This window comes from Eschrichtius robustus, chromosome 2, assembly GCF_028021215.1.
Source record: "Eschrichtius robustus isolate mEscRob2 chromosome 2, mEscRob2.pri, whole genome shotgun sequence".
NCBI classification, from domain to species: Eukaryota; Metazoa; Chordata; class Mammalia; order Artiodactyla; family Eschrichtiidae; genus Eschrichtius; species Eschrichtius robustus.
In genome coordinates this window covers 90,746,170-90,761,244 of record NC_090825.1, presented here as the reverse complement: position 1 = coordinate 90,761,244, position 15,075 = coordinate 90,746,170, and positions in this window count along the sequence as shown.

Genomic DNA, 15,075 nt, shown 5'->3' with positions numbered 1-15,075 from the left:
ATCCTGCTATAAATCTCAAAAGGCCATATAAAACTATATTCATGGGTCAGTTTAGAATTCTAAATAACTGAATACATGGCTGAATGTCTGCCTAAATTATTGTCGCTGGTGGTGGTCAGTATGTGAAAGAATCACTGAGGCCCTACCACCCAGTGTTCAGATTCAGAAGGAGAGGGGTGGACTATAGGAACCTGCATTTAACAAGCTTCCCAAGTGATTCTGACACCAGTAGTCCACAAGCCACTTTGAAACCTATTGGCCGTTGAGGAAATGGCTGGTGAGAAAACCCTGAGAAAACAGTGATGCTGTTGGATACTGGCAATGCATGAGACCATGGAATGTGTGCTTCCAGTACTTGTTATCGAGGCTTCAAACTCTCTGGCACCAGTTGAGAAAGGGCTTTGCTGAAATTACATGGTCTTGCATGATGGAAAACCTCAGTCACATATGGTCCTGAAACTCATTACATTCACCCTGAATTCTTCAAGGAAGTTCCAGGGAGAGGAATAACTGAATCTCATTTAAGAATTATTTGCAGCCCTTTAAGAATAATGAGACTATTATTCTACTCTTGTAGAGACTAAAGTTTATTTTCTAGAGAAGTGAACCCTAAGTAATCCAGATTTGGACAGCAGGCACAGAAGGACGTTGCAGCTGAGCCTGGCAGATGAAGTGAACATCACACAGTGGCCAGTGGGTTTCCCAATTTCTTCCACACCATGCTCCCAGAAAGCCAACCTTCAGGCCCGTATACACCTAGAAGATTGCAGGGAAACTCAGGGAAACTGAACAGTTCCAAAGAAAAGACCTACAGATGCTTCCGTTTGGTGATCTCATGCTGAAAATGCCTGTCACCTAAATAACCTACATTTTATTCAGGAAGTATTTATACAACATCTAGTGAATGCCAGGCACTTCTAGATGCTTCTGATATCACCATAATCGAATCAGATATACAAGACTTATTTCAGACATACACATAATCAAAACATACAAAAACTTGTCCTCATGAAGTTTGTCTACTATGAAAGGAGATAGACAATAAAAAAGAAGTAAACAATAACTTTGAAGGATGCTGATAAGTGTTCTGGGGGGAAAAAAGCATAGAGAGCGATAGATAGTGTCAGAGTTACAATTTTAAAGGCTTTGCCAGCTAAATTCTCATAGAAAAGGTAATCTTTGAACAATATATTGGATAAAATATATTTTTTGTATCCTACATATGTTATGAGTATGTAGGATACAAAAAATATATTCTAAATATTGACAATATTATTTAATACTTACATAACATATGTATTTTCAAATAATGTTAATAAAACAAATGTCCATGTAATCACCATTCACATAAAGTAATTAAACATTGATAGTAACTTAGAAGTTTCCCAAGTAACTTTCCAACATTACATACCCAATTCTCCCTAATCATAAATAATCGTTACTAATTTTGTGATAATCATTCTTTTGCTTTTTAATTTATTCATATACCATAATTTATTTAATCAGGTCTTATTGTACAACATTTAGCTATTTCTGATTTTTTACTATTACAAATTGGATCCCTGGATTGTAATTCTGGTTAAGCTACTGTTTCTCTGGGTAACTATTACTTTCCAATTTTCCTGTGAATCAGATGCTTGCCCACCACACATCAAGAAATTAGCAAAAAACCAATAAATGAACAAATGTATGAGTGTGTGAATGAGTAAATAAATGAGTAAAACAGGTTATATTCTCAAATATGTCACACGATGTCTAGTCCTTAAGAAACAAAGCAAAACAAGAGAGGACAGCTCTATTCCAAAAAGCTTGGATGGAGAGGGTAAGGTAAAAAATCAGAATACTATAGGAGAGGTTATCTTTTAACATAAAGCTTTTATCAAAATATTTCAAAAATAAGAAATTTACTTTCCTAAGAAAACTCTTGTTTTGCCCCTACCCATCCTCCTTCATTCCCCTCATACCCTTTATTTCTGTATTGGTTGGAAATGTTCCAGTTGGATGCACAACAAAACAAGCAAACTGGAAAACAAAATGATCTGCCTAGTCTATGGGGGGAAAAAAGAATGGGAACAATATGGGATTGCATATAGAACTAAAGGAAAAGTTAGAGAATGATGCTTCAAAAAGGACAGCAGCCAGACCAGTTCCTATTTTTTATTCTTAAATTGTTCTTTCTTTATTTATTTTTGCTATCCTTGGCCCTGCCATCTTGAGTCTACTCCTTTGGGATCAGGGAAGGAAAAGGATGTGAAGAAAACATCCTATTTAGATGGTACTCTTGGTAGTACTTTCTTGACTGTCAAATGTCCTCTGTCTCATGCAGCTTCACCAACTCTTGATCCCTTTCAAGAGCCCAGTAATTACAGGCTATTCTGACTAATCTCCCTCCCTCAGATTTCTCCCAATGAGAGGTAGGCATTATTTTCTATGCACTCTGCTTTATCTGTAAAGATACATAAGAGGATCTTCCAAGAACTGTCTTATATTTCATTTAGGTGGGCATGGAGTTGAGTCTACAAGATTATGCAATTCAGCAAACTTGGAGTAAGTCGTCAATTTAACATGCTTGTACATACCCCTGGTCTCTATAATTGTTTTGTTTTGTTTTGTTTTTGGAGCCACATACTTAGCTTGAGAATTGGAAGTGTTGGGAAACTCACTTCCCTCCTTCTTGGTGAGATTGGTGAGAAAACCATAGCTCTCTCTACATCTACAGATTCTCTTCAAAGAACCCTCTAATTACTATCTAGCTTTCTCTTACTTTGGCTGTGATCGAGTTATAGTCACTAGATCGGGCTGGCAATATCTTAAGCAAGTCCTAAATGAATGTCTTGCAAGTTTTCTTTAGAGGGTTCATAGGCAGAGGAGAGTTATTTATCATTTATTGTTCTCAGCTTTGAGACTTTAGAAAAAGTTTCACCCTGTAGTAGATCGTTTCCAAAAATGATCACGACATTATTGCCCATCCCACATGTCCGTAATACGGTGTGCTCTTGACATTACTACCATAGAGTCTTGAGATCTCTATCTTCTCCTCTTGAACCTGGGTGGATCTTTGACTGCTTCAAACAATGAAGTATAGTAAGCATGCTACTATGTGACTCTCAAGACTAGATCATATGGGAGTGACATATATACACTAATATGTATAAAATAGATAACTAATAAGAACTTGCTGTATAAAAAATTAAATAAAATTCAAATCAAAATAAATAAATAAATATTACAGAAAAAAAAAAAAGACTAGATCATAAAAATCCCTGGCATTGCCACCTTGCTCTCTGGGAATGCTCACTCTTGGCGTCAGCCTCCATTCAGAGAAAAAGCCCAAAATAGTTCATGCGGAGAAACCACATGGAGAGGCCATGTGCAGTATTCAGCCTGTCACTCAGCTGTGGTCTCAGCTGACAGCCAGCATGAACCATCAGGCATGAGAGTATGGGCTAGAATATTTCAACTCATAGCTGTCGAGTCACTCCCAGATTTCAATTCTCTCAACTGACACTCCATCCCAGCTGTGCCCTTTCTGAATTCTAGACCCAGAGAATCCATAGCACAATACAATGTTTATTTTAGGTCACTAAGTTTTGAGTGGCTTATTTTACAGCAATAGTAACTTGAACACATTAAATACCTTGTTATAATAGTTATGTGATTACTTAAGCTCTTTTCGCTGCATAGTGTCCTCAAAGCTCCCCTCTGGATAGCAAACATTCTCCCTTTTATTACTGGCCCAGTTCAAGTTCTGCCTCCTCTGCAAACCCTTCTCTGACTTTTTCAGTCCATAAGGAGCTCTCTTTTCTCTGAATTCCTGAGTATCACTTCACTTAGTGCTTGTTTTCTGTGGCAGACACATACTTGTTTTCATTCTTAATTAACAGAATCCCTACTATGTTCACATAGCAGAGGGCCTCATGGTTCAGTAAGGGTTAATCCCCTCCCCTGAGTAGGTGAATATTAATTAGTCTAATATAATTATGGTAATTAATAATTTTCTCACCAGAGATTAGTTTAAGCAAAGGCTTGAGACCTAATTCTGGCCAATTAGATTTTAAGGGAAGTCTTTTGGGAGGGTTTGGGAAAAGGTCTGTCTGTTTAAACAAAAAGGTGGGGGGACATAATTGAAAACAGCTTTCTTCTGCTTAAAGTTATTGCATCTGCATATAAAACCTAAAAATTCTGCAATCACCTTACAACCATGGGGAGAAAATCCTGAGGAAAAGGCAATATGATGAGAAAACAGAGCAGAAAGACAAAAAGAATCTGAGTCTTTGATGATATATTTGAACTACTAAGTTACCAAACCCTGAAACCATCTTTTCTCTCATATTATTATATGACATAGTGCATTTTTCTCATTATTTAAGCCAGCTGAATGGAGGTTCTTTATTATACACAGAGATGGATTCTGTTTTCTGCTGAAAGTTCTAGAGTACTCAATTAAATGTGGCTTAAACAATAAAGCTATTTATTACCTCATGTTTCAAGGAATTTAGAGGTCGTATGGTTCCAGAGTTGGTTCACTAACTCAACAATATCGTCACAGACCAAGATACTTTCCAACTTTATACTTTGCCATTGTCACTAAGTCAGTGATAATCTTCCCTTCATGGTTACAAGGTGGATGTAGTCATTGTAAGCACAATATGCAGAAACAAAATATCCAGTCAAGAAGAATAAGGCAGAGACCTTCAAGATAGCAGAGGAGTAAGACGTGGAGATCACCTTCCTCCCCACAAATACATCAAAAATACATCAACATGTGGAACAACTCCTACAGAACGCCCACTGAATGCTGGCAGAAGATCTCAGACTTCCCAAAAGACAAGAAACTCCCCACGTACCTGGGTCGGGCAAAAGGAAAAAGAAAAAACGGAGACAAAAGAATAGGGACGGGACCTGCACCAGTGGGAGGGAGCTGTGAAGAAGGAAAGGTTTCCACACACTAGGAAGACCCTTCGCGGGTGGAGACGGGGGTGGGGGGGGGAGGAAGCTTTGGAGCCACGGAAGAGAGTGCAGCAACAGGGGTGCAGAGGGCAAAGCGGAGAGGTTCCCGCACAGAAAATCAGTGCCGACCAGCACTCACCAGCCTGAGAGGCTTGTCTGCTCACCTGCCAGGACGGGTGGGGGCTGGGAGCTGAGGCTCGGGCTTCGGAGGTCAGATCCCAGGGAGAGGACTGGGGTTGGCTGCGTGAACACAGCCTGAAGGGGGCTAGTGCGCCACGGCTAGCCGGGAGGGAGTCCGGGAAAAAGTCTGGACCTGCCTAAGAGGCAAGAAACCATTGTTTTGGGGTGTGCGAGGAAAGGAGATTCAGAGCACCGCCTAAACGAGCTCCAGAGATGGGTGTGAGCCACGGCTATCAGCACAGACACCAGAGACAGGCATGAAACGCTACGGCTGCTGCTGCAGCCATCAGGAATCCTGTGTGCAAGCACAGGTCACTATCCACACCTCCCCTCCCGGGAGCCTGTGCAGCCTGCCACTGCCAGGGTCCCGTGATCCAGAGACAACTTCCCCAGGAGAACACCAGGCACACCTCAGGCTGTTGCAACGTTATGCTGGCCTCTGCCACTGCAGGCTCACCCCGCATTCCATACTCCTCCCTCTACCCCCCACCCCAGCCTGTGTGAGCCAGAGCCTCCTAATCAGCCACTGCTTTAACCCCCTCCTGTCTGGGCGAAGAACAGACGCCAGAGGGCGACCTACATGCAGAAGCAGGGCCAAATCCAAAGCTGAACCCCAAGAGCTGTGCAAACAAAGAAGAGAAAGGGAAATCTCTCTGTGCAGCCTCAGGAGCAGCGGAGTAAATCTCCACAATCAACTTCATGTACCCTGCATCTGTGGAATACCTGAATAGACAGTGAATCATCCCAAAATTGAGGTGGTGGACTTTGGGAGCAGCTGTAGACTTGGGGTTTGCTTTCTGCACCTGATTGGTTTCTGGTTTTATGTTCATCTTAGTTTAGTATTTAGAGCTTATTATCATTGGTAGATTTGTTTTTGATTTGGTTGCTCTCTTCCTTTTTTAAAAAAAAATATATATTTTTTCCTTCCTTTTTCTCTTTTTGTGAGTGTGTATGTGTATGCTTCTTTGTGTGATTTTGTCTATATAGGTTTGCTTTTACCATTTGTCCTAGGGTTCTCTCTGTCCATTTTTTTGTTCTTTTTTTTAGTATAGTTTTTAGCACTTGTTATCATTGGTGGATTTGTTTAATGGTTTGGTTGCCCTCTTCTTTCTTTTTTTATTACATTTTTATTTCTTTATTAGTTTTTAATTTTAATAATATTTTTTTATTTTAAAATAACTTCATTTTATATTATTTTCTTTCTTTCTTTTTTTTCTCCCTTTTCTTCTGAGCCATATGGCTGACAGGGTCTTGGTGCTCTGGCCGGGTGTCAGTCCTGAGCCTCTGAGGTGGGAGAGCCAAGTTTAGGACATTGGACCACCAGAGACCTCCCGGCCCCACATAATATCAACTGGCAAGAGCTCTCCCAGAGATCTCCATCTCAACGCTGAGATGCAGCTCCACTCAATGACCAGCAAGCTCCAGTGCTTGACACCGCATGCCAAACAACTAGCAAGACAGGAATACAACCCAACCCATTAGCAGAGAGGCTGCCTAAAACAATAAAAAGTGCACAGACTCCCCAAAACACACCACCAGACACAGTCCTACCTACCAGAAAGACAACATCCAGCCTCATCCACCAGAACACAGGCACCAGAACACAGGCACCAGTCCCCCCCACCAAGAAGCCTACACAACCCACTTAACCAATGTTATCCACTGGGGGCAGACACCAAAAACAACGGGAACTACGAACCTGCAGCCTGCGAAAAGGAGACCCCAAACACAATAAGTTAAGCAAAATGAGAAGACAGAGAAATACACAGCAGATGAAGGAGCAAGGTAAAAACCCACCAGACCAAACATATGAAGAGGAAATAGGCAGTCTAACTGAAAAAGAATTCAGAGTAATGATAGTAAAGATGATCCAACATCTTGGAAATAGAATAGAGAAAATACAAGAAATGTTTAACAAGGACCTAGAAGAACTAAAGAGCAAACAAACAATGATGAACGACACAATAAATGAAACTAAAAATTCTCTAGAAGGAATCAATAGCAGAATAACTGAGGCAGAAGAACGGGTAAGTGACCTGGAAGATAAAATAGTGGAAATAACTACCACAGAGCAGAATAAAGAAAAAAGAATGAAAAGAATTGAGGACAGTCTCAGAGACCTCTGGGACAACATTAAATGCACCAACATTCGAATTATAGGGGTCCCAGAAGAAGAAGAGAAAAAGAAAGGGACTGAGAATATATTTGAAGAGATTATAGTTGAAAACTTCCCTAATATGGGAAAGGAAATGGTCAATCAAGTCCAGGACGTGCAGAGAGTCCCATACACAATAAATCCAAGGAGAAACACACCAAGACACATATTAATCAAACTATCAAAAATTAAATACAAGGAAAAGATATTAAAAACAACAAGGGAAAAGCAACAAATAACATAGAAGGGAATCCCCATAAGGTTAACAGCTGATCTTTCAGCAGAAACTCTGCAAGCCAGAAGGGAGCAGCAGGACATATTCAAAGTGAGGAAAGGCAAAAACCTACAACCAAGATTACTCTACCCAGCAAGGATCTCATTCAGATTCGACAGAGAAATTAAAACCTTTACAGACAAGCAAAATCTAAGAGAAATCAGCACCACCAAACCAGCTTTACAACAAATGCTAAAGGAACTTCTCTAGGCAGGAAACACAAAAGAAGGAAAAGACCTACAATAACAAACCCAAAACAATTAAGAAAATCGTAATAGGAACATACATATCGATAACTAACTGAAATGTGAATGGATTAAATGCTCCAACCAAAAGACATAGACTGGCTGAATGGATACAAAAACAAGACCCGTATATATGCCACCTACAAGAGACCCACTTCAGACCTAGGACACATACAGACTGAAAGTGAGGGGATAGAAAAAGATATTCCATGCAAATGGAAATCAAAAGAAAGCTGGAGTAGCAATTCTCATATCAGACAAAATAGACTTTAAAATAAAGACTATTACAAGAGACAAAGAAGGACACTACATAACGATCAAGGGATCAATCCAAGAAGAAGATATAACAATTGTAAATATTTATGCACCCAACATAGGAGCACCTCAATACGTAAAGCAAATGCTAACAGCCATAAAAGGGGAAATCGACAGTAACACAATAATAGTAGGGGACTTTAACACTCCACTTTCACCTATGGACAGATCATCCAAAATGAAAATAAATAAGGAAACAGAAGCTTTAAATGACACATTAAACAAGATGGACTTAATTGATATTTATAGGACATTCCATCCAAAAACAACAGAATACACTTTCTTCTCAAGTGCTCATGGAACATTATCCAGGATAGATTATATCTTGGGCCACAAATCAAGGCTTGGTAAATTTAAGAAAATTGAAATCATATCACATACCTTTTTGGTTGACAACACTATGAGACTAGATATCAATTACAGGAAAAAAATCTGTAAAAAATACAAACACATGGAGGCTAAACAATATGCTACTAAATAACCAAGAGATCACTGAAGAAATCGAAGAGGAAATCAAAAAATACCTAGAAACAAATGACAATGAAAACACGACGGCCCAAAACCTATGGGATGAAGCAAAAGCAGTTCTAAGAGGGAAGTTTATAGCAATACAATCCTACCTCCAGAAACAAGAAACATCTCAAGTAAACAACCTAACCTTACACCTAAAGCAAGTAGAGAAAGAAGAACAAAAATAAAAACAAAGCCAAAGTTAGCAGAAGGAAGGAAATCATAAAGATCAGAAATAAATGAAAAAGAAATGAAGGAAATGATAGCAAAGATCAATAAAACTAAAAGATGGTTCTTTGAGAAGATAAACAAAATTGATAAACCATTAGCCAGACTCATCAAGAGAAAAAGGGAGAAGACTCAAATCAATAGAATTAGATATGAAAAAGGAGAGGTAACAGCTGACACTGCAGAAATACAAAGGATCATGAGAGATTACTACAAGCAACTCTATGCCAATAAAATGGACAACCTGGAAGAAATGGACAATTTCTTAGAAAAGCACAACCTTCCAAGACTGAACCAGGAAGAAACATAAAATATAAACAGACCAATCACAAGCACTGAAATTGAAACTGTGATTAAAAATCTTCCAACAAACAAAAGCCCAGGACCAGATGGCTTCACAGGTGAATTCTATCAAACATTTAGAGACGAGCTAACACCTATCCTTCTCAAACTCTTCCAAAATATAGCAGAGGGAGGAACACTCCCAAACTCATTCTACGAGGCCACCATCACCCTGATACCAAAACCAGATAAAGATAACACAAAAAAAGAAAACTACAGGCCTATATCACTGATGAACATAGATGCAAAAATCCTCAACAAAATACTAGCAAACAGAATCCAACAGCACATTAAACGGATCATACACCATGAACAAGTGGGGTTTATCCCAGGAATGCAAGGATTCTTCAATATATGCAAATCAATCAATGTGATACAGCATGTTAACAAATTGAAGGATAAAAACCATATGATCATCCCAATAGATGCAGAAAAAGCTTTTGACAGAATTCAAAACCCATTTATGATAAAAACCCTCCAGAAAGTAGGCATATAGGGAACTTACCTCAACATAATAAAGGCCATATATGACAAACCCACAGCCAAAATCGTCCTCAGTGGTGAAAAACAAACCATTTCCACTAAGATCAGGAACAAGACAAGGTGGCCCACTCTCACCACTATTATTCAACATAGTTTTGGAAGTTTTAGCCACAGCAATCAGAGAAGAATAAGAAATAAAAGGAATCCAAATTGGAAAAGAAGTAAAACTGTCATTGTTTGCAGATGACATGATACTATACATAGAGAATCCTAAAGATGCTACCAGAAAACTACTAGAGCTAATCAATGAATTTGGTAAAGTAGCAGTATACAAAATTAAGGCACAGAAATCTCTCGCATTCCGATACACTAATGATGAAAAATCTGAACGAGAAATTAAGGAAACACTCCCATTTAACATTGCAAGAAATAGAATATTATACCTAGGAATAAACCTACCTATGGAGACAAAAGTCCTGTATACAGAAAACTTATAAGACACTGATGAAAGAAATTAAAGATGATACAAACAGATGGAGAGATATACCATGTTCTTGGATTGGAAGGATCAACATTGTGAAAATGACTCTACTACCCAAAGCAATCTACAGATTCAGTGCAATCCCTATCAAACTACCAATGGCATTTTTCACAGAACTAGAACAAAAAATTGCACAATTTGTATGGAAACACAAAAGACCCCGAATAGCCAAAGCAATCTTGAGAAAGAAAAACGGAGCTGGGGGAATCACGCTCCCTGACTTCAGACTATACTACAAAGCTACAGTAACGAAGACAGTACGGTACCGGCACAAAAACAGAAATATAGATCAGTGGAACAGGATAGAAAGCCCAGAGATAAACCCACGCCCATATGGTCACCTTATCTTTGATAAAGGAGGCAAGAATATACAATGGAGAAAAGACAGCCTCTTCAGTAAGTGTTGCTGGGAAAACTGGACAGCTACATGTAAAAGAATGAAATTAGAACACTTCCTAACACCATACACAAAAATAAACTCAAAATGGATTAAAGACCTAAATGTAAGGCCATACACTGTAAAACTCTTATAGGAAAACATAGGCAGAATGCTTTATGACATAAATCACAGCAGGATCCTTTTTGACCCATCTAGAGAAATGGAAATAAAAACAAAAATAAACAAATGGGACCTAATGAAACTTAAAAAGCTTTTGCACAGCAAAGGAAACCATAACAAGATGAAAAGACAACCCTCCAAATGGGAGAAAATATTTGCAAATGAAGCAACTGATGAAGGATTAATCTTCAAAGTATACAAGCAGCTCTTGCAGCTCAATATCAAAAAAACAAACAACCCAGTCCAAAAATGGGCAGAAGACCTAAACAGACATTTCTCCAAAGAAGATATACAGATTGCCAACAAACACATGAAAAGATGCTCAACATCACTAATCATTAGAGAAATGCAAATCAAAACTACAATGAGGTATCACCTCACACTGGTTAGAATGGCCATCATCAAAAAATCTACAAACAGTAAATACTGGAGAGGGTGTGGAGAAAAGGGAACCCTCTTGCACTGTCGGTGGGAATGTAAATTGATACAGCCACTATGGAGAACAGTATGGAGGTTCCTTAAAAAACTGAAAATAGAACTACCATATGACCCAGCAGTCCCACTACTGGGCATATACCCTGAGAAATCCATAATTCAAAAAGAGTCATGTACCACAATGTTCATTGCAGCTCTATTTACAATAGCCAGGTCATGGAAGCAACCTAAGTGTCCATCAACAGATGAATGGATAAAGAAGATGTGGCACATATAAACAATGGAATATTACTCAGCCATAAAAAGAAACGAAATTGCGTTATTTGTAGTGAGGTGGATGGACCTAGAGTCTCTCATACAGAGTGAACTAAGTCAGAAAGAGGAAAACAAATACTGTATGCTAACATATATATATGGAATCTAGAAAAAATATGGTTCTGAAGAACCTAAGGTCAGGACAGGAATAAAGATGCAGACGTAGAGAATAGACTTGAGGATAAGGGAGGGGGAAGGGTAAGCTGGGATGAAGTGAGAGCGTGGCATTCACATATATACACTACCAAATGCAAAATAGATAGCTAGTGGGAAGCAGCCGCATAACACAGGGAGATCACAGGGAGATCAGCTCGGGGCTTTGTGACCACCTAGAGGGGTGGGATAGGGAGGGTGGGAGGGAGACGCAAGAGGGAGGGGATTTGGGGATATATGTATACGTATAGCTGATTCACTTTGTTATACAGCAGAAACTAACACAACATTGTAAAGCAATTATAGTCCAATAAAGATGTTTAAAAAAAAAAGTATAACTCCCAGCATATGTGTTTAAAAGAAAAAGAAATTCCACTTTTGTAGAGCAGGGGTTGGCAAACTTGTATAAAGGGCCAGTGAGTAAATATTTTAGATTTGCCATTTGATCTCTATTGTATCTACTCAGCTCAGTCATTGTAGCCAAAAGCAGCCACAGTAAAATGTAAATAAATGCGTATAACTGTGATTCAATAAAACATTATTTATAGACAAGGAAAAAATAAAAAAGAAGAAGAAAAAGAATAAGGAAGGAAAGCTCTTCCAGAAGCTCCACAGCAGACTTACCTCAGGTCCTTTTGACCAAAACTACCTTCTACACTCTTTAGTGTCAGGGGAGGCTGAGAAAACAACTGTTTGGCATTTTTCAACATTGCTAGAGGGAGGTGGTCCCTGCCACCAGCTACAGCAGCAACCTTGAAGCATAAGTAGATCATTTCCTTGTACTCTGGCATATTCCAGTCCAAAGAGCCTAAAAATTTCCAACTTAGAGATGCTGTTCATAATAGGTAAACATGAAAGTCGAGTTCTTTATGTTTTTTACAGGACAAGATCTTAGCAGAAGAGTTCTTTGCTCTGTTTTTTCCTACTTTCTCCTCTCAGGAAATTAAAATTAAAATGACATATCATAATACTTTAACAACAATATTAATTTAAAATCCCACTAAACTTTCAATGTCTTGTTCTATCAAAAACTGTAATGAACATTAATTGACTTTCCTTCCTTGTATCTCCCACCCCTGTTTTATGAACATGGCACCAATCAGAATTACAGGTTATTTGCAGAAATTATAATCGTAGAATTGACAACAATATCTAAACTCTTACAAGAACCCTCAGACCAAAAACCACTTCCAAAATCACAGTTATAGTAACAGACAGAAAAGAAATTGATAAAATTTGTGATTATTTAAGTCCAAATGTTTCATAGGAAAACCAGATTATTTTTTGTGGAAATTTGCAATACGATGTTTTATCAAATCAGATTTTTTGGAACAGTTTATGATCAAGAGTGATCTCTCTTCCTCTGTGGGTGCAGAAGTGAAAGAGCTCCTTCATCTTTTTCTACAACTCCTTTTGATAATATAAAAATTGCATTTTAAGGCCAGACTCTGAGATTTCATTGGTCAGCATTAGCAGCACAGAGATATTTTATATAGCTTAATTTCATTTGCAGAAATGAAGAGTTGAATATGATTTATCTTTCCCCTTTTCCTCTTTCTAGTAAAAAAAAGTTACATTAATACTACCTGTGGAAAAATGAATAATGCTTTCTAGTTGGCATTTTTTTCACACCAAACACTTAATAAAGAACAAGACATTATTTTATTTTGCAGATGTGGGGTTGAGTTCTGACTCACAGTACCAAGAAAGCATCATTACCTACTAAAGCAAAAATATTCATAACCCCAAATTTCATTTGCAGTGTTAGTCTTCATTCACTGGTACTAATAATCAGTTTAAACTGTAGGCTTGAGATAACTACAAGAAAAATGTTAAGCACTGTCAGCTCTATATCTTTTTATTTTTTAAATAAATTTATTTATTTATTTTGGCTGTGTTGGGTCTTCGTTACTGCACACGGGCTTTCTCTAGTTGTGGCGAGCGGGGACTACTCTTCGTTGTGGTGCGTGGGCTTCTCTTTGCAGTGGCTTCTCTTGTTGTGGAGCATGGGCTCTAGGCGCGTGGGCTTCAGTAGTTGTGGCTCATGGGCTTAATTGCTCCGCGGCATGTGGGATCTTCCCAGACCAGGGCTCAAGCCCGTGTCCGCTGCATTGGCAGGTGGATTCTTAACCACTGCGCCACCAGGGAAGTCCCTCTATATCTTAATTTAAATAAAAATGTATCTCTATAGGAACAAGAATTTTGCATTTTTAAAAACTCTTCATACCATGGCCACCTAAACAACTTTCTGTGTTTTTTCCTTTCTGCCAGTTTTGAAAAAAAAATTAAATAACAACATAATACCTAAAATTGGGGATAGACTGTAGTCTCAATACTTACAATAATCACTTAAAGTAATTACATTCAAATTTGTAGTACCATAATTTCTCAATTCTAAGTTGCTAATTTTTCTGCATTTTAATTTTTTGGAGCTTGTGATATATTGTACAATTCATTAGGTTAATGTAGATTTACATTGTTGTGTTTAAGATGATGGTATTTTCTTCTCTGTTCTTTTCTTTTTTAATTTACTTGAAAAGCTGTAAATGGATGTTGGACCTTGCAAGGAATTGAGGATGTCAAATGATAACTACCAAGTCAAGTTTGGCACTTGGTATTTTGAATATTTGAAATGACACACCCATCCTACCCTTTGACTTTATAAGTAGTTTCTATAAAATGCCTTGGTTCTCAGCCCAGAGATATTTTAGGAGAATTTCTCATCAAAAGATTAAAAAAATGAGATACATTATTCTTCTAATTTCCCTTTTCTTTGGAATATAGGAGTAGGAAAAGATGAAACATGAATAAATAAACATACAGGAAGGTATTAGCAGACCAAACATGCTTTTATGACAATTGCTGTGAATGTGCTCAACTGTGCAGGTAAAAGACAGTAATAATAAACTTAATTTGGGTCAAAGGCCAAACCCCAACTATTAATAATTAACTGTAGACAGACTATATACAAATACCACAGGCAAACATAAATTACAGTTTAAGGTAGAAAATAGCAAAACAAATAAAAAGAGCAATTTAATATTCACCAAAGCTACAGCTTAGAGTGAAGACTTGATCTCCATAAACCTTTATGTGTTCAGTGACAGCATAAAAATAAATAAATAAAAAGGTGATACATGTTCATGAGGAAACTGATGAGCATAATTATCATGAAAAGTTTTAGCATTTGATTTTGTATTTTAAAGAAGATAAGCAAGAATTTGGAGAATTTTAATGAAAATATTGGCTTAAGATAGTTATCATATGTTACACACAGAATACATATTTGTTAAATGCCCTTGAACATTTACAAAAATTAATTAAGGAGAGGGTGATAAGAAAAATCTTAATACATTTCCAAAGGTTTCAGGAAATTATAGCAAAAACAAA